This window comes from Stenella coeruleoalba, assembly GCF_951394435.1.
Source record: "Stenella coeruleoalba genome assembly, chromosome: 15".
NCBI classification, from domain to species: Eukaryota; Metazoa; Chordata; class Mammalia; order Artiodactyla; family Delphinidae; genus Stenella; species Stenella coeruleoalba.
Genome location: NC_137161.1, coordinates 7,841,906 through 7,862,759, shown reverse-complemented (window position 1 = coordinate 7,862,759; position 20,854 = coordinate 7,841,906). Strand labels below are relative to the sequence as shown.

General features: G+C 40.6%; 1 protein-coding gene and 1 pseudogene across 10 annotated transcripts in view; both read left to right on the top strand.

Annotated features, from left to right (window-relative positions):
• Positions 1 to 20,854, top strand: part of DOK5 (docking protein 5) — a 1,081,787-nt gene that overhangs the window by 203,318 nt on the left and 857,615 nt on the right. The gene's annotated exons all lie outside the window — the stretch shown is intronic.
• On the top strand, positions 12,640 to 13,864 carry LOC307197882 (large ribosomal subunit protein eL21-like; annotated as a pseudogene). Its single transcript has one exon. The product of its transcript is annotated as a large ribosomal subunit protein eL21-like (transcript).

The following is a 20,854-nucleotide window of genomic DNA, read 5'->3' as shown; positions in this document are numbered from 1 at the left end:
TCCTCCTGGACCGGGGCATGAACCCGCGTCCCCTGCATCGGCAGGCAGACTCCCAACCACTGCGCCACCAGGGAAGCCCAGCCCATTTTCTAATTGGGTTGGTTGCTTTTAACTGTTGAGTTTTGAGAGTTCTCTGTATGTTCTAGATATTAATCCTTTTCAGACATGTGGTTTGCAAACGTTTTCTCTCAGTATGTAGCTTATTATTTTAATCCTTTTAACAAGGTCTATCACAGGGCAGAAATTTTTAAGTTTGATGGAGTCCAATTTATCAGGGTTTTTTTTCCCTTTTGGTACTAATGCTTTGTCCAGCCCAAGATCCCAACTATTTTTTCTACTTTTTTTCTTTCCTACTATAAATATTTTATAGTTTTGCCTTTTACATTTATGTCTATGATCCATTTTGAGTCAGTTTTTATATACAGTGTGCATTTTAGGTGTAGGTTCATTTTCTGCCTATGGAGGTCCTGTTTTTTCTCCCTTGAGCATACTTATGTGTATCTATTCCTAGGTCCTCTACTCTCTTCCGTTGTTTTGTGTGCCTCCATTGTACAGTGATATGTCTATATATGTCTACATGTGTAGCTGTACAGTGTCTTGAAATAGGGTAAACTGGTTCCTCCCACTTTATTTTTCTTTTTCAAAATTGTTTTAGGTATTTTAGGTCCTTTGGTTTCAATATGAATTTTCAAATAGTCTTGACTATAACTACTACAAGTCTAGCTGGGACCCTCCCTCCCTCCTTCCCTTCCTTCCTTCCTTCCTTCCTTCCTTCCTTCCTCTGTTGAATTGGTGTATTTTTAGAATAGTCTTGACAATAACTACTACAAATCTTGCTGGGACACTTTCTCTCTTTCTTTCTTTCTTTCCTTCCTTCCTTCTTCCTTCCCTCCCTTCCTTCTTTCATTCATAATTGAATTGGTGCATTATTTTTTTCCTTGGTGGACATAGCGTACATTTGGGACTCACACTTCAGTTTGGATCTCAACTTGGCCACTTACTGACTTTGTGGCCTTGGGGAAATTGCTTACTCTTTCCGAAATTTAGCTTCCTCATGTACAAAAATGAGGATAATAATATGCTTCTCATAAAAGATATCAAACTCTTAATCCTGTGCTGACTCACAGTAGAAACTTCATGAAGGTCTGTAATGTTGATTTTTATTTTTTATTGTCAAGAGATTGAGGTGATATTTGTTGTTTGTTGTCTGTAAGAACCATAAACTGGTAGAAATTAATTCACTCGTATCTCAGCAGAAGAGGCACGGCTTTGGTAATGAACAACAGGTAGCATTGTACTTTCCTCTTGCCGTTAACTTTAGCGATTCATTTTTATAACATCGGGTTTATTTAAGAGCCACTGATGAAACACTGTATTAGAAAATATGTAGTTGAATATGTTCGACAAAAATGGCAGACCTTTGATTAAAGATTGACCATCATATTTTTGCTTATTAGCTCTAGACGTCTTCCCCAAATGTGACGATCATGTCTTGAGAGACCATTTTAGGGCAGTAAACAACATTGAATCATAAAATGAGAAAAAGTGCTACTTCTTATTTAACTCAGCTTAAGGAGCTGTCGGCTAGGAGGCCTTTTAATAGAAAACCATACTTAGGTGCAGAGTCTTCAAAAGTATCATATTTTATTGTATTCGTTAACATTATATTGTATTACATTTTACATTTACCTTCAAGTGATACTACTTTTCCATTTAAGATAAAAATATATAGTTTCCTCTTTAAATAAATTTATTTAATTTAAAAAGCGAAGTTTTAAAATAGATAATTAACACATAGTGCAAGTGTTACAAAGAAGCAGGAAAAACTGTTGGGGTAGGTGGTGGAACTGAGATGCAGCACAAATCCAACTGGTGGGCTGTGTGTGACTGAAGTTTGGGAAACACAGGATGATTGTACTTATCTTTTTAAGTGGGTTTCGTGAAAAATTCTTTACTTGTAGCTGCCGTATGGCTTGATTCCATACAAATATGTTGAAAATCGGGTTCTAAGAAAAGATATCCCATGTACTCAATACCGTCCTCTAAGGAACTTCCGTCTGATATGACTATGGGTGTGTGTGTCCCTTCCCACCCCCAACTCCCCCAAACCCACAGACTTGTCTCAATTTGCCTAAGTTTTTATTTTATCTTCCCTTAATTCATTTATACCATGAATACTTTAGTGGTTAATAGAAAGAGAAATTAGCCTATCTTATGAATGGACTACTAACTCAAATTCAATTAAAACACGAGCTTGAGTTCAAAGCTTTTACTTACTACAGGCTACACTATTCAGGAAAGTGCTGTAGTCTTAAAATGCATTTTATTATCTTAATACCACACATTACCTTAATAAAAGAAAATGATTTCTAAAAAACTTTGAGAAATCATACCTCTTTGAATCCCCTAGTGAAAGAGTTCATTGACTTTTCATATGAACAATTTCTTCAGATTTCCAGCTTTCCATTTACCAATAGCAGGTATTTTAGCTCATTTGCCAAAGAACCACTTTTTGAGCCTGGGTTGTATTTCACCAACAGTGACCCCAAATCTAGATGTTATGAAACTAGTCTGGTCTTCAACATCCATTAATTCAGATGGAAAATGTTGTGTGAAGTGTGGTTGGAAAGGAACATTCCCGGGGACTCGGCCGCAGAAGAGGTCTTCATCCATTTGAATCCATCGTCTCCATTGATGGATGATTTTTCTCTGATTTTCTTCCGGCTGGCCCTCTCTTGGTGTCCAGATTTTAGCCTTATATTTCCTACCTGAGACCAACCTATATGGATCATCACATCCAAAGTTTTCCCCTCGCATCCCTCTAGAATATTGTCCTTATTTTTGTGCCAGATACATTTTTTAAAAAATTTATTTCTTTGTAGAGTATGTCTTCTCCCACTAGGCTGTAAGTTCTGCGAGACCAGAGACCTTGGCTACCTTATTCACTGCTGTATCCCCAGCTCTTAGCCTATGGTAAATGCTCAATATTTGCTGATTGAATGAATAAATGATTTTACTGCAGGTCAGAATAATGGAATGAGACATTTAAGAAGACAAGGAGAAAACTGTGCCTATGTCCCACCTGATTCTGTGGTGTTTTCTATTTTTGAGTGGTAGGATGTTCTAAGATGTCTCATAATTGCTACTGGTATGTAATCTGCAAATTCAGTACCAGGGAATTCAGCAATTAACGCTTGAGGTTTGAGTTGGCCCCCTTAAAATTAAATTTTATTTGATGTTTTTTGGAATAGGTAATATGTATACTTGGTACAAAATTCAAAGGTACAAAATTTCTACATTGAACAGTGAGATTCTTTTCATCCTTGTCCCTAGGAATCATCTAGTTTCCTTCCACAGAAGCAACCACTGTGAATAGTTTATTCCAGAAGAGTCTATGTATAAAAACTTTTTTGTGTGTGTGCATGAATGTATGTGTGTACATGATATATATAATTACATACTCATCTGAGCTGTGCTTTTCTTATTTAGCAACATATCATTTTTTTCAATCATCAGAATTCCAGTGTACGGGTATATTTGCTGTATTTGCTTGCTTATTTATCCATTCTTCCTTCTTTCCTTTCTTCCTTTTACTTACTATTAAATATGTGCAGGAAGTAGGAGTTTTTATGTCCATTTTACAGATCAAAAGACTGAATTAACTGTGATGTTAAATTTTTGTGCAAGTCACACGTGGCAGCGCCTAAGTTTGAGTTCAGGCTGCTTCTCTCTTGTGGAGCATCTGAGTAATTCCTTTTTCCCTGTTACAGACAGTGCTGCAAACCCCCCCTCATCTCATCCCATGAAAAGCATATTGGTGAATAGATTCCTAGAAGTGGACTTATTGTCCAAAGCATATTCACATGTAAAATTTTATCAAAGTTGCCTTGGCGGATGTTCCCAGAAATCTGTGAACCCACCCCTTTCCTCCCACTTTGCAAAAGTGTGCTTTGAGAGCTGTTTCAAGATTCTGCTAATCCAGTAGGTGAAAAGTGAATCTGTTTTGTACATAGATTTTCTCAAGCATGATGCTGAGTTCTTGGCAATTTTATAATTAGAATCTTTCCAGTTTTGCAGTCTTTTTTCTTTTAGGAATGACATTTACACAATTTAAAAAGTAGTTGTTAAGTAAGGATTTAGAAACACATAAACGATGATTTATTTTCTTAGAACAGCACCTTCCTGGGAAATGCTGTGTCAAATCTTTGACCTAGAAGATATGATAAATCATATGTTAACTGTGGCTGTGTTTGTGATTTTTATTCTGAAGTTAAAATGATAAAACTGAAAATTTGCTCAACATATATTGGGTAAAAAAATATGTTTATTGAATCAAACAAATGCATAGTAACTAATGTTGCCCAATCAATATATTTATTAACCCACTCAATCTTGTAAGATGCTTCAAGTGGGTCCAGCTGGGAGGAGGGATGATAGACTAGCATCTCTGCCCGTAGTAAATGCTCAATAAACATTTAAGTAAAGGAATAAAACCCTGAAATAACATTTTGCATATTCAGTTATGAAACAGACAGTAGCCCTAACATCTCACGAGTACGTATATCCACAAATCCTAAGAGTTTTGAGGAATTCTATTGGGTGATGTTTGTTGGTAGCCCTTTTGCAGTATCCAAACTGCAGTCCTCGGCACAGGACAAACATGTGGAGACGAGGAACCTGGCTGGAATAAGAATGGCCTGATTTTTTTCCCCTGTCCTGCTGTTGGCCCTCTGCTGCGACCAAAGCGTGTCACTGACCGTCTCACGCCTCAGCTTCCGCTGTGGCAAGATGGAGATACAAATGTCTGAGCTCCCTCTCTTCCCACCTGTCTGCCTCTGAGCCAGAAGCATGATTGTGGATGTGAAGAGCATGCCCAAGCACACACAATATCCCATTTAGTCCCAAATTGGTCTCTGCAGTGCCCTGCTCTAGGCCACCTGAGTGGAAAATAGCAGAGAAGACTTTGGATGCCACTGTGCTGCTATGACTGTGTCAGACCACAAAATAAGAACAGATGCCTTGAAAAACAATTATTTTTTATGATTTACTTTGGATTTCAAAAGGCAGTGTTGAATTTCTGACAAGAAAGGAAGGAAGGAAGGAAGAAGGAGGAAGGAAGGAAGGAAAGAAGGAAGGAAAGAAGGAGAAACAGGCCCACACTACCTACAATGAAAGATGGCTTTTGCATATATGAAGTCTTTTTAATTTACTAGTGTTTTGCATTACGTGTACATGGTGAAGGAAACAAGGCAAAAAAAGATAGCATGAAGAGGGAAGTTCCCTCCTACGCCAGACTTGTCTCCATTTCCAGGCAATTCTAGTCAGATTCTTGTATATTTGTATGGCGATATGTATATGCCTCTATATATGTATAGGCATATATAAAAATGCATGTGTTTTTGTGTGTGTATAATTTGCTTTGCACATCATATTATTAAGTACTGTTATATACTCTGTCCCTGTTCCTTTTTTTTTTGGCGGTACGCCGGCCTCTCACTGCTGTGGCCTCTCCCGTTGCGGAGCCCAGGCTCCGGACGCGCAGGCTCAGCGGCCATGGCTCACGGGCGCAGCCGCTCCACGGCATGTGGGATCTTCCAGGACCGGGGCACGAACCCGCGTCCCCTGCATGGGCAGACGGACTCTCAACCACTGCGCCACCAGGGAAGCCCTGTCCCTGTTCTTTTTAACTTAGCACTTTAACGTAGCACTTTTCAGACAATTTTATAGATACCCAGTATTCACTTATTTGGCTGTCCCATGATTTCTTTAATTTGCTCACACTAATATTGGACATTTTAATATAGTTTCTAATTTTTGCTAATTAATGAAGCAGTAAACATCCTTGTGCATGCACGTATGCATACATGATACTATATTTTTCTAAGATAAGTTCTAAAAAGGAAGTTGCTCTTACAAATTTGTGTATATTTAGAATTTTGATAAATAGATCTAGTTTTCCTTCAAAGAGGTTGTACCAGGTATACTTCCACCGAGAGTGTCCAGAAGTATTTGTTTCTGCCAGTCCTCACTTGGGGTGTGTTTCAACTCTGTGAGCCTGTGTGTGTGTATGTGTGTGTGTGTGTTTAACTTTGGAAGGATATTCTCCTGCTCAGTCCTCCACTCCCCAAATTTATTCTGCTTACAGCAAACTGATTACCTAGTAATCCAATCCAATCCTATCCTACCTCTACTTTAAAACTCTCTAATGCCTTCTCCTTACACGTAAATATTCTGCAATGTACCTAAGACACTCTGCGTGATCTAGACCCTGCCATATCTCATCCCACCCAAGTCAGTTCTCAAATCATTGCACCCCCAAGTCAGTACTCAAGCCAAACTTACCTACTTTAGTTCCTCCGGTGGCCAAGCTCTCTTTCCTCTGTTACCGCCCTTACACATGTATTTTCACTGATCAGAAAATTCTTCCTCTTACTTTCTCTACTTCTTTCTCATCCTGAAATCTCAGCTGGGATGTTATTGATCTGGAGATGCTTTTCCCAGCACCATCCCACATCTAAATGCCGAGAAAAGCCAGTCGCCACATGTGGATCTTTAAATTTAAATTAATTAAAATAAAATAAAATTTTAAAAATTCAGTCCCTTAATGACACTAGCCACTTTCAAGTGCTCAATAGCGACATTTTGTTAGTGGCTACCATGTCGGGCAGCACAGATATAGAATGTTTCCATCATTTTTGAGAATTCTGTTGCGACAGTGCTGCCTTAATTTCTTCGTAACACTCATGGCTCTTTTAAAGTATGTGATTGAACACGTTGTTTTGATGGTTTTACCCTCATTCGTCTGTGAGCCCCACAAGGGTACAGCTTATTCTTGTCTCGCTTCTTGCTTTTTTCTTATAGTAGGGGTTCAATAAGTATTTGTTGAATGAATGACTGAGTGAATTAAAGAATTCCTCCAAGCTCTTAACTTTATTGTTGTGCCTTATTGATCAGCAGGCCTTCTGGGAAGGGGCTGAATGTTCCATGCTTTTATCCAAGTCTGCTTCAACGTTCCAGTTAGATCCCTTAGCGGGACCCTAGTTCTTTCACCACCAACATCATGGAGATCTTTTCTCATTGGGCTTGCCGTTTCAGCATCCATTGCCTAACTGTGGAAAGCTTGACTGGGATTGGGCTAGACCGGTGTAGTGGCATTGGAGTGTGCTCCCAGATCTCCACCCGTCTCTTCCAGGACTGAAGGCTTCCGTCCCCGCACTGGGAGTGCTATGAGTGTTGTAGACAGACAGCTTGCAGCCAGTGCTGAAGAGAGCTACCTGACCAAAGCCAAGCCCCTTTCCTGGGGCACAGCCTACACTCACTGACTGCCCTAGTTTGGGACAACTCTGCAGGCATCCAGGTTCCTGGGTGGAGATGGATGCATTGCGGAGAGTGCATCACAGCTGACCTGCATCCTTTTTTTTTTTTTTTTTTGCTGTACGCGGGCCTCTCACTGTTGTGGCCTCTCCCGTTGCGGAGCACAGGCTCCGGACGCGCATGCTCAGCAGCCATGGCTCAACGGGCCCAGCCGCTCCGCGGCATGTGGGATCTTCCCGGACCGGGGCACGAACCTGCGTCCCCTGCATCGGCAGGCGGACTCTCAACCACTGCACCACCAGGGAAGCCCTGACCTGCATCCTTGACGACCTCCTAGGTGTTGCTTCCAGAGCCCTCCCCACGAAACATTCTGAACGCAAATTTCCTTCTTAGAATCTGCTTTCTGCTAAACCCAACTTGCAGCAACTTGATTTGTAATTGCAAACCTGCAGCCTTAGCTCAGCCTTCCAAAGAGGGAGCCAAGACCTTTTGCCAGAATGTGTTTTGCTTGATTTGCTGGCCCATGGTTTCTCCCTGTATTTTACCCGGTGTTCTCAAGACCAAAATGGTGGGCTTCCCTGGTGGCGCAGTGGTTGAGAATCTACCTGCCAATGCATGGGACGCGGGTTCGAGCCTTGGTCTGGGAGGATCCTCCATGCCGCGGAGCAACTAGGCCCGTGAGCCACAACTACTGAGCCTGCGCGTCTGGAGCCTGTGCTCCACAACAACAGAGGCCGCGATAGTGAGAGGCCTGCGCACCGCGATGAAGAGTGGCCCCCGCTTGCCGCAAATAGAGAAAGCCCTCACACAGAAGTGACCCAGCATAGCCAACAAATAAATAAATATTAAAAAACCCCCAAAATGGTCCTTTAATTTACTTTTCAAAACATGAAAGTTCGATGGCTCATTTCATTTCTTCTTTTAAAAAAAATTAACTAATTAATTTTTGGCTGCATTGGGTCTTTGTTGCTGCGCGTGGGCTTTCTCTAGTTGCAGCGAGCGGGGGCTACTCTTTGTTGCGGTGCACAGGCTTCTCACTGCGGTGGCTTCTCTTGTCGTGGAGCACGGGCTCTAGGCACGTGGGCTTCAGTAGTTGCAGCACTCGGGCTCAGTAGTTGTGGCTTGCGCTCAGGCTCAGTAGTTGTGGCGCACGGGCTTAGTTGTTCCGCGGCATGTGGGATCTTCCCGGACCAGGGCTTGAACCCGTGTGCCCTGCGTTGGCAGGCGGATTCTTAACCACTGTGCCACCAGGGAAGTCCCATTTCATTTCTTATGTTGTTAAAATGCACCGGTCTCTTCAGCAGACTCATCTAATGAATGAATTAGGAAAATACCTCCACTGGTTCACTACATTGAATTTGGACTTGGTAAATTATTAATATCAACCATGGTTTTCTCTGGGAGGAAGAAGCTCCAGATAAGCAGTAGATAAGATTTATATGCAAATCACTTTAGCTTTTTTTTGCTTGAAAGGCCTGAAGGCAGTTCTTTTTCCTGAGTACTTGTTTACACCATCGTAAAAGGAGAATTCTGATTATAGCTTCTTGTAGCCAGAGGGAAGGAATATGCTTTTGTCTGCGGATTTGAGTCTACTTTAATCCTGAAAGGGGTGTAGCCCACTCATGGAGAGGAGACAATCTGATTTTTCTTTAAAACTGTCAATTTCATTGGGCAACTGTGAATTTCTGGAGAACATTTGTAACATAAATGGAGCTCCAGAAGACATGCTGACGGGCAGATGTTTCAAGATTGATTAAAGATTTAGAAAGAAGTATATTTCCCCAGGCTGCTGGACTACCTTTTAATGACAGGTTTTACACATGGGATTAAAAAAGTTCTTTATCATACAGAAATAAATTTCTTAAGTTAAATCCGTTTGAGAGAGATGAATACAGGATAAAGTGTGTGTGAAGCAGATTGGACATTTTACTGGTATTTAACTTCGAAGCTTATTTTTCAGAGATAGATGAAGTTGGATCTTTCAAAGACGAAGAAGTCATTTTGTTAGACTAATTTCTCTGATATTGAAGAAGGGGTCAGCTCCCCGTCAGTTAAGGTCATGCATTCCAGGGATTTGTAATCGTGATTTTTAGATGGGTATTTAGGCATATGGAGTTAGAAATGAGCAGATTTTCATTTTATCTTGTAAAGGTTCAAATGGAGAAAGGCATTGGCATGTTAGTTGGAGAAACGACCAACAAGGAGAATATAAGGGTTATTCAAAGAATATTTCTCACTATTCTGTGATCTAGGCATGCAAATGAAGATTATATTAAATTTAAGGGGTAACATATAAAAAGAATAATATCAATTCAAGTTTTGAAACCAGAGGGGAGAGAAAAGGCCAGAATGATAAGACATTCATGGTGCGAAGAGATTTGATATGAACTCGTTTGATCCCTGTATTTTGCGGATGGGGAAACTGAAGCCAGGAGCAATTTCATGACTTCTCCGAGGCTCTGGCCCCTCAGAAATCCTATTTTTAAGCTACAGTGTGGAATCTACAATGTGGAATTATCCTGATATATTGTGAAGTGTGCAAAAAAGCAAGTGGCAGAAACAAAGAGGGATTTTGGCACAGAGGTGTGCACATGAGTATTTCTGCATGGGAGTAGATGAAGGACGGAATAGTTCTGGTCATAACTCTTGGAAAGTAACTGTGCTTTCCTCTAAGAAGTAGAACACTGGAGGTAAAGTGAGGTGGGTGGTCATGTGCTTCTTAAATTTTATGCTTTTAAATTTATTTTTCTATCCATTTGTTTGTTTATACACATTCATACCTTTTGTAGTGCAATAAAAATAGTATCACGACCCTAATTGGGCAGAGATGGAGGATAGCAGTTGGAAGATAAGACTTTTTTATTAGTGAACTCATTTTACTTAAAATATATTGAAATTCATTCTCCGCATGACAGGGGCATATCCTCGTGTATTGTCTTGTCCTGAAAGACATGGTCCAGTAACATCACTGACCTTTTCTCTCCTGTATCTCTTGGAACTCGGAAGAGCGACAGATTACGTTCATTCCTATGTAAAGTCATCACATATGACTTTCACTGTATATTTTCTTTTGCAGGAGAGAAAGCTCGGCTACGTGGCTTTCTGCACCTTAACGTAATCATTATGGCTTTGCCCAAAACACTGTGAGACATCCTCACAATTCTAATGAAATATATTTTTCTTTAGTGATCACTATTGACGTTTTCATTAGGAGCATTGAGAGCTCAGGCTTTCAGCAGCATCTCACGGTCATAAATTGGAGGATTAAGTGGTCTTTTTACATATCATAAAGTTTATCAAGGGAACAACAGCTCTAGTTTGTCAAGAGAGAAAAATGGTGTTTGGATTCTATACTTAAATACGTAAGCATGGCAGCTTCGTCAATGAGAGACTGTGGTCGGACTGGACAAAGGGGAGAAGAAAGTTGGGTCAGATTTTCAGAACAAATCACACTGATTTGGAATTTCAGTATATCTTGATAATTTGTTCACTTCCAATTCTCTGTGCCATTTTACAAGTGTTGATGTTCACTCTTATGTAGCAAAATTACATCCAATATTTCAGACCCAAGGTCTTGGTGAACCGTTTAATTTGTATAACCCAAGTCCTTTGTTTAGGACAATAATAGAATGCAGGGAAGGAGAGAGGGAATCTTGTCACTTTGAGCTGGGTTTATAAAGGTTTGTTTCCAAAAGCTATTGAATAGTATTTTTGTAGGTTTTGGCCCTACAGCCAAATAAAGATTTTTCTGTGGAAGCATAATGCCATCTAATTACCATGTCAGTGTGGTTGGTTGTAATTTGGACATAGAAATACTGATAGAAATTATTGTGAGCTCTATGAATCAATATACTGAATTTGCACCTCACAGTAGTAGGACACTTAATAATAGTTGGTGCCACTAGGCAAGACATTATATACGTGTACAGGGGAATTAGTTACTACTCGTGACGCCATTTTATAGATGAACAGAGTAAGGGTCAGAACACTGACGTAGCTTGTTCAAGGTCATATGGCCGACCAAGATGAACCTGGAATTGAGCTTGGCATTTCCTTAGCTCTTAATTTAACTCTTGGAATAACATTTAATCATTGGTGTTACTCTCTTTGGAAGGAGAGTGAAGATTCTTAAGTGCCATGCTAGATTGTCTGCATTCATCATCTTTCTGGGTCTCTCTAAGGCACATGTTGTTATAGCTTCATTTAAAGTTTCAGGAAACTCAAGATCAAAGAAGTCAGAAGTTGTCCAGAATCACAGAAATGATCAACGACCAAAAGCAGAATCTGAACTCCTAGCTGTGGTCCCACCGTCCATGCTGGTCCTGTTACTTATACCAACACGGATGCAGTGAACCCAGAATGTTGGTACATTTCATCAGGATGTTGTATGGATGAGAAAGTGTGTTGAATCATGCATCACCTGCAGAGACTGCTTCTGGGATGTTCTGCTCCTGCTACAGTTACTATAGTACCGTTGAGTCAATATTAGTGGAATGATTGTTAAGTGGGAGAAGTGGCCACTTCCATTGTCTCTGGCCAGTTTGAAAGGACCTCTCTAGCATTGGTAAAATTAAGGCACAGAGAGATGAGATAATTTACCAAGGTCACACAGACAAGACACCCACATCTGTTTCTATGATTAACCACACTCCTTGACTAAATAGATAGCATAATGGTCAAATCTGGGTTTGAATTCAGTCTCAAACCTTTAAGATGTACTGTCATTGTCGTCATTTTACAGGTGAAGGATTTAGGCTTACAGGGAATGCATAACCTACTCAAGGTTGCCCTACTAGTACCAGGAAAAGCAAGAGGTTCAGACCTATGCCTTTCTCTGTGTAATCTTTTTTTTTTTTTTTTGCAATACGCGGGCCTCTCACTGCTGTGGCCTTTCCCGTGCGGAGCACAGGCTCCGGACGCGCAGGCCCGGCAGCCACGGCACACGGGCCCAGCCGCCCCGCGGCACGTGGGATCTTCCCGGACCAGGGCACGAACCCGCGTCCTGTGCATCGGCAGGCGGACTCTCAACCACTGCGCCACCAGGGAAGCCCTCTCTGCGTAATCTTTATAATACTAATGCAGGTCTCTAGATCCAGTCCTCGTAATTTTAATATTAGTAACAGGACTAGCTAAATGCTTTGAGTTACTACTGTAAGACTGCTTCTTTTAGATATTTTCTTGAACTACTTTTTACGTGATGCTCTGAAAATAAGAAACATGGAAGTTGCTAGTAAGGAAAAGACTAAGAAATGGATTTGAAGGAAACCAAAGTGAATGTCATGCAACTGACTTGAAAACCAATGGCAGGAGATTGCAGCTAGGTGTCTGAGCACTCTTTATGAGTTTATTCATTCCTTTAGAAAAGTAGACTAATAGTCTAAAGCTAGGTTCCATATATAGAATCTTTAGAAGAATTTTAATAACCAAGATCATCTCATTCAATATAGTAAACTAAATTTGAACACTGGACACAAAAAGAATAGGAAAGAGCACATTGACGTCAATGAATGTTTTTCCTCTTTTTATTGTTAATAGTTTTGCAAGGTTTTCCAATATTTTTCCCAGTAATAAAATTATATAGCCCTTTCGGCCAGAACCGCCATCTTCCAGTAATTCGCCAAAATGACCAACACAAAAGGAAAGAGGAGGGGCACCTGCTATATGTTCTCTAGGCCTTTTAGAAAACATGGAGTTATTCCTTTGGCCACATACACGCGAATCTACAAGAAAGGTGATATTGTCGATATCAAGGGAATGGGCACTGCTCAAAAAGGAATGCCCCAGAAGTGTTACCATGGCAAAACTGGAAGAGTCTACAGTATTACCCATCGTGCTGTTGGCATCGTTGCAAACAAACAAGGGCAAGATTCTTGCCAAGAGAATTAATGAGCGTATCAAGCATATTAAGCACTCTAAGAGCCGAGATTGCTTCCTGAAACGGGTGAAGGAGAATGATCAGGAAAAGAAGGAAGCCAAAGAGAAAAGTACTTGGGTTCAGCTGAAGCGCCAGCCTGCTCCACCCAGAGAAGCACACGTCGTGAGAACCAGTGGAAAGGAGCCTGAACTGTTGGAGCCCATTTCCTATGAATTCATGGCATGGTGGGTGTAAAGAAAAGACCTGGACGATACAAATGTCCCTCTTGAGTAGAAGTGTTGTGTCCCCTCCCCCAAAGAACTATTTAAAGCACATTTTAATTGTGTCCGAATTCAGTGGGTCGTGTCTTTACTTTTCAAATTTAGTGGTTTTTCTTCCTGAAGGATGTGAGGTAGTTTGTTGTGCAATATACTCCATTGGTTAATAAACTGCTAGATATTATTTATTAAAAAATTACATAAACCTAATACCTCAATACAAAGCTGTTATTTTAGTGTATCTCATTCCATTTTCCCCCCATGCTTCTAAAATTTCACATGGTCGCTATTATTATATATTTACGGTGTCATGTCCTGTGTATGTTTTAAAATGTATTGCGTTATACACATTTTCTCAAATAATTACATAATCCTTCAAACCATAATTTTAAAGTCTGTGATACTCTGTTGAGTAGGTACATGATTACTTGATAGTTAAACAGTTTCAAATTCAAATAATGCCCAGGCCTATAACTTTGCCCATGTAAAGGACTGTTCCCTAATAATCAATGTGATTATGAGGCTAGAGAGTTTGAATATTTTTATGACCCTCGATATGCATCGCGAATTAACGTGCCCAAAATCCACAGCAATTTACATTGCTGTCAGCAATGTGTGAAGGGACAAAGTCCAGTTTTTAAGATGAGAAATCTAGCAGCCTGCCACAGACGATGCCGACATTCTGTTTGTTTTGCAGTCTTCCCTTCCCTGGTCACGGAACTTGACTTGGGATCCCGAACTGAGTAATAAAATAAAGTCATACCTACAGTCCTCAGTGTAAGCTTCCACCCTTAGCATGAAGATATATACAGTATTTTGACTAATGACTTCCATCATTTAGACACTCTGGAAATGCTTTAGCTCAGTGAGGAATTTCATTATAACCAGAGAAAAATTGAGTACGCTATTTGCAATGGTGAGCTATGCTGTCTCAAGCCCATTAAGAAACTACTGCCAGATGGGTTCAATGACCATTTTGATTTTATTTGTTCCAAAACTGGAAAGAGGACCCATGATATCTGTTTCTGAATTTTGAGCAAATTTTAATTCCTCAGCTAATACTCTGAATGCAATTTACCTGTTATACCTGCGGCTTATGCCCTTTATTAATTACACTCCATCGATAAAGCGATTTACATCTCCTGTGAAGCTGGGAAAGTTAATAAAGAAAGAGTGTGTTCTTTCTAGTGAGTTCTGTCGTGAATGAATGTGCACCTCTGGTAATTCGTGGTATATGCGTGGCTCTATCAGAAACCACATCAGCAGTTGAGACTTATTACATCAGTGACCTAATCATTCTTCTAGTTTAAAGTACTTAATGCACATACATTCGTTTGCGGCTCCAATGCATTCCACACATGCATTCACTTATTTAACACCTTTTTATTTAGTGCCTACTATGTGTTAAGGCTCAGTTCTCAGTACTAACAGATAAATGGTGGATCAAAGGAAACTGGAAAATATATTAATGATAAATGTACTCATTTGACCCATAATATTACTATAATAAATTTATATATATTAAAATATAGTAATATTTTTAATGTTAAATTATATACTATTTAAAAATTTTACAGGTATTCACAAGGCTCAAAATTCCAGAATTAAAACTAAAAAAAGTACACGTCAAAAATTCTCTCGTCCCTTTCCCCAAATTTATCCAAATAGGCAATTAATGTTATAGTTTCTTACGGTTTTTATTTTTTCAGCTGTATTTCAGGCATATATCAACATATACATATATGCATATGTAGATAAGCTTATATATATGTTATCTTGTATACTCCTTTCCCCCACATATATGGTGTACATACTATATGTATTATTCTGCACCTACCTTGTGTTACTTAATAAATTTGGAAATCTCTCCTCATCATTACTTAAAGATCAGTCTCATTTCTTTTTTTTTTCTGGTGCATAGTATTCCATTGTGTTAAATATTCTATTAATTTGGAATTCTTAAGTTTATTATCTCCTTTTTTATTATTATAAATAGTACTGCAAATAAAATTTTTGTACATAAGGTTTATTCCTTTAGATCTTTTTTCTTGATAAGTGAAATTGCGCATTAAAAGTGGGACAATTTGGGGCTTCCCTGGTGGCGCAGTGGTTGAGAGTATGCCTGCCGATGCAGGGGACACGGGTTCGTGCCCCGGTCTGGGAAGATCCCACATGCCGCGGAGCGGCTGGGCCCGTGAGCCATGGCCGCTGAGCCTGCGCGTCCAGAGCCTGTGCTCCGCAGCAGGAGAGGCCACGGCAGTGAGAGGCCCGCGTACCGCAAAAAAAAAAAAAAAAAAAAAAAAAAGTGGGACAATTTTTCTGGCTATTGAAAAATGTTTTTCAAATTATAACCTGGAAGTATTGATCCACAGTATGTATGGAATATACTATATTTTGTGTAAAAAAGGAGGGGGGTAAGGCTGTATATTTACATTTGTGTGTATATGCTAGCATTTGCATAAGAAACTAATGAATGTAGTTGCAAATAGGTGACAGGGACTGGTTCAGGGGATATAAAACAGATAGGGAGGCTAAGCAATATATACAACTGAAATCATTTTGAATTTTGAACCATGTGAATATATCGCTTTTTAAAATAGTTAAAAATAATAAAATTTCAATTTTGACTATAAAGTTAAAAAGTGAAGTGTAATTCTCTGTTATATTGCCATTTTCAATCTATGAATATGAATGGCTTTTTTTTTATTTTAATACTGGGGTATCCAAAAACAGTACCATTAAGTGACATTTATCACAAAGTACACTTGGTCGTGGAACTTGTTCATTGATAGGATCTAATTCAGAGGTTTGCTGCTTTTATCCCTAACTCTTTTTTAAAACATATTTTATTAGATTATAGTTGATTTACAATATTGTGTTACTTTCTGCTGTACAGCAAAGTGAATCAGTTATATATACACATATATCCAGTCTTTTTAGATTCTTTTGCCATATAGGTCATTACAGAGTACTGAGTAGAGTTCCCTGTGCTATACAGTAGGTCCTTATTAGTTATCTATTTTATATATAGTCGTGTGTATATGTCAATCCCAATCTCCCAATTTATCCCTTCCCCTCTCTCTCCTGGCCTAACTCTTAAAAAGAAGGGGAAAATAATAGGTGTTTCCAAATCATCAGTCATTCACACACCCCTTCCACGATCTTTGTCATAGCTATGGACCACTTTTACTGTTATTCACTTACTAGTTTTCCTTTAAAAAGAGTTATTTTCTTTATGTGGAAATTTTATAGAACTGCCATTCATGAAGAAAACCAATATCATTTTCCATAAGAGAAGCTGTATTAGCGGGGGCTTTATCAGAGAAGCAGAGCCACTAGGAGATATTTCATCAGGAACTTATTTTCAGGATTAGTTCTTACAGAATTGTGGGAGCTGGTTTACAGAGTAGGTGTACCCGATGCTGGAGCCTGACATCAGCAGCGAAGACAGACGGGATGTGGGGGAAACAGAGACAGACTGGAAGCCATGTGGCTGGGATGGAAGCCTCTGATTGGCAAAGTCTCCAGTCCACCATCTTTAACAACGAGGGCGTCCTGCAGGGTGGAAATGGGAAGATGGCAGCCATCATCACGGAGCTAGACAGACACTTGGCCCAGGTTTCTGAGGGGCTTAAGGAGGATCTGGCAGGAGCTGAAGAAGCTGCAGTGCAGCTGTTGCCTCACGCCCACCAGGTGAACCCTCAGATCTCAGACAATGTACATGAGCAGCGCCCTGCGCTGAGCTTCCAAAGTGTAGAAATAATATGGTGCGGCTTCACTTCCTCCTTCCAGATCTTGTGGTCCACACTAACTCTGACCTGTGGAGGAAAGGCAATTCTTTAAAAAGTTATTTCTCGCTTAACTGGGTTGGCATAATATGAATCCACCACAAAAGTAAATACAATAAAAGTAAGTGGGGAAGGGGAGGGTGGGACAAATTGGGAGGTTAGGTTTGACATAAATACACTACCACGTGTAAAATAGATAGCTAGTGGGAACCTGCTGTATAGCACAGGGAGCTCAGTTCGGTGCTCTGTGACGACCTAGAGGGGTGGGATGCGGGCTGGTGGGAGGGAGGTCCAAGAGGGAGGGGATATAAGTATACATATAGCTGATTCACTTCATTGTACAGCAGAAACTAACACAACATTGTAAAGCAATTATACTCCAATTAAAAAAAAGTAAATGCAATAAAAACCAAACAATATTATTGAATTCTAACTAGACACATCACTCCGTGAAGGCACCGATCCTGAGGCTTTCTCTTTGTTGAAAAGGAAGATGAACAAGTGTTAGAGACCTTTTAGAATCATTACTACCAACTGACTGGAATGTTCTCCATGACTCATTCAGAAGGACTGAAAAGACAACATGAGTATCTTTCTCACTGTGAGGTACCATGTTGTTTAGTTCCTTTCCCAATATAATTTCTCCCAATCCTCTCATGATTTAAGGAATACATGGTGGTGAATGGAGATAGGGTCATGCTTTGCATGCTCTTCTCTCCATTTCTACTTCCTAAGTGAAGGTAATGGCAACGGGGAGGACAATATGGTAGACGGGGGAAAAGAGCCAGGCCAGATGTGATTTTATCATCTTAGACCCCGCTCATTGAAGCCCTGTCACACATGAAGGGCAAGGATTATCTGCATCAAAGCCCTGTTGGCTTTTGAGGTGGTGGGCGAGAAACAAGCACAGTCTGGCTCTGATCTCAGAGGGTTTGGTGGTCTTCCTGGTACTCGCTGGGGAACGTGGGGTGGCTGAAGAAACCTCACGACTTTGAGTCTCTGAGGCACCTCCTTTGTAAGTGTGGATGGAAGCAGCCAGGGGCTGGCTTCTCACTGAGATGCTTCCACTTCTTATTTGTCCCATTGGTGTCTCTCAGGTCTCTCTTGGTTTCCCAGCATCCTTGAATACCCCTCGCCTGACTGCACAGGTTCTGATCGGTTCTGCAGTTGACCAGCTAAGTGATCTTGGGCAAGCCACTTAAAGGTCCTGATAAATTAGGGATATGACACTTTCCAAATCATTGGGCAGTTGTGAGATTTAAATCAGGGGTTGGTAAACAGCGAATCCACGGGGCAAATATGCCCTTTCCTCTTCCCTGTTTTTGCAAATACACTTTTACTGGAGCACTGCCGTGCCTGTTTGTTTACGTATCGTCTGTGGCTGCTTTCACCGAACACAGCAGAGTTGAGTAATTGTGACAGAGAGAGACCTCATGGCCCACAGAGCCTAAGATATTTACTGAGGAAGAGCACCGACCCCTCGATTAAATAAGTTCGTACATATAAGTTCAATTCAAATGCTTATTGGCTACTATGTTTAGGTATTGGGCGTACAAGAGGGAAGATACGCAGACAAAGACCTCTACCCTCACGGAGCTTACAGTCTAGAGAAGGTGTCAGACTAAGCATAAAAAAAAGGTGAACTATATGTCAAGTGGTGATCAGTGTTGTGGAGAAAACATCAGGAAAGGGAGAGAAAGAGTGTGTGTGTGTGTGTGTGCGCGCGTGCACGTGTTTGTGTGTGTGTGTATACGGCGTTAAGTTGCAATTTTAACTGGGGTGATCAGGAAAGAAAGAGTATCGTTTATGCAATGACTGGAAGGAGGTGGGGAATGGAGCTGTATGGACACGTGAGGAGGAATGTTCCAGGTAGGAGGAGCAGCAGGGCAAAAGGACAAAAACTCTGAGGTAGGAGTGTGTTGGGAGTGTTCAAAGACAAGCAGGGAGGCCAGTGTACCTGAAGCAGAGTGGGCAGCAGGAGCGGGGTAGAAGATAAGGTCAGTGAGGTAGGACTTCTTTGGCCGACACAAGGATGTTGCATTTTGTCCTGAGCATGAGAGAGGGAAGACACTAGATAGTGGCGAGCTGGAGAATGGTGTGCATTGGGTTACATTTTATTTTATTTTTATTTGTTTTTTAATTTTTTGGCCACACCACTCAGCACGTGGGATCCTAGTTCCCCGACTAGGGATCGAACCTGCGTCCCCTGCCTTGGAAGCACAGTCTTTCTTAACCGCTGGACCACCGGGGAAGTCCCTGCGTTACCTTTTCTTTCTTTTTTTTTTTTTTTTTTGCGGTATGCGGGCCTCTCACTGTTGTGGCCTCTCCCATTGCGGAACACAGGCTCCGGATGTGCAGGCTCAGTGGCCGTGGCTCACGGGCCCAGCCGCTTCGCGGCATGTGGGATCCTCCTGGACCGGGGCACGAACCCCGGTCCCCTGCATCGGCAGGCGGACTCTCAACCACTGCGCCACCAGGGGAGCCCTTGGGTTACCTTTTAAAAGCATCACTCTGGCTGTCTGCAGAGGGTGCCAGCAGGAGCCAGGAGTTCATATGGCAGCTGTTGCAGTGCTCTGGGCTCTTGGACCAAGTTTATAGCTGTGGAGGTGGTGAGAAGCAGTCAGCTTCTGGACCTATTGTAAAAATAACAATAGGAGGATTTCCTAACAGACTAGAAATGCACGGGGGGAAAAAGTCAGGGATGACTTCAATACTTGGATTTGGTCAACTGGGAGAATGAGATTATCATGAACTGAAATGTGGGAAAATAGGCGATAGGGCAAGTTTTGAAGCAAAGATTAAGAATTCAGAATTGAACATGTTAATTTTGAGATGTCTATTAAAGACCCAGGTGGGAGTATAAATGCTTAGAATAACGCCTGCCACATAGTAATAACCGATAAATGTTAACTGTTATGTATAATATATGTAAATTTAATATAAAATTATATATGTATATAAATACCTACTATGTGTCAGCATTAGAGAAACAACATCCCTGTCCTCATGGTGCTGGGTGGGGTGACAGATAAATCCTCGGAGATTATATGTGAGATCACTGGTCTGGGGCATTGCAGCTTTGGGGGAATCACACAGACTCTGCCTGGGCCCAAATCATGACTTCTGTGAAATTAGTCACTTGCAGTTTACTTAATCTCTCCATATATCAACTTTATTTTTTATAATGCATCTAAGTGCTCAGTAAACAGTATCTTAGGACAACAGGTGCTGTAAAATTATTCATTCATTTCACAAATACTTGTTGAGTATTCACCATGTGCCAGGAGCTTGCGTGGCATCGATGGTATAATGTGAATAAGACAGATGAAGACCCCACCTTTAAGGAGATCCTCTGGAGCCTGAGGTGGGAACAGATGGCAAATAAATGAAAATGGTAGGTCAAGCTAAAAATGACACGGAAAATTAAAAAAGTGTATGTTCTAGAGCTACACTGTCCAATAGAAATATAAAGCAAGCCATATATGAGAGCCACACGTGCAATTTTAAATTTTCTAGAAAGCGTGTTGAAAAAGTGCAATGAAGCAGGTGCAGTTAACTTTAATAATTTGTTTAATCCAATATATCGAAAATGTTATTTTAACATATAATAAGTATAAAAA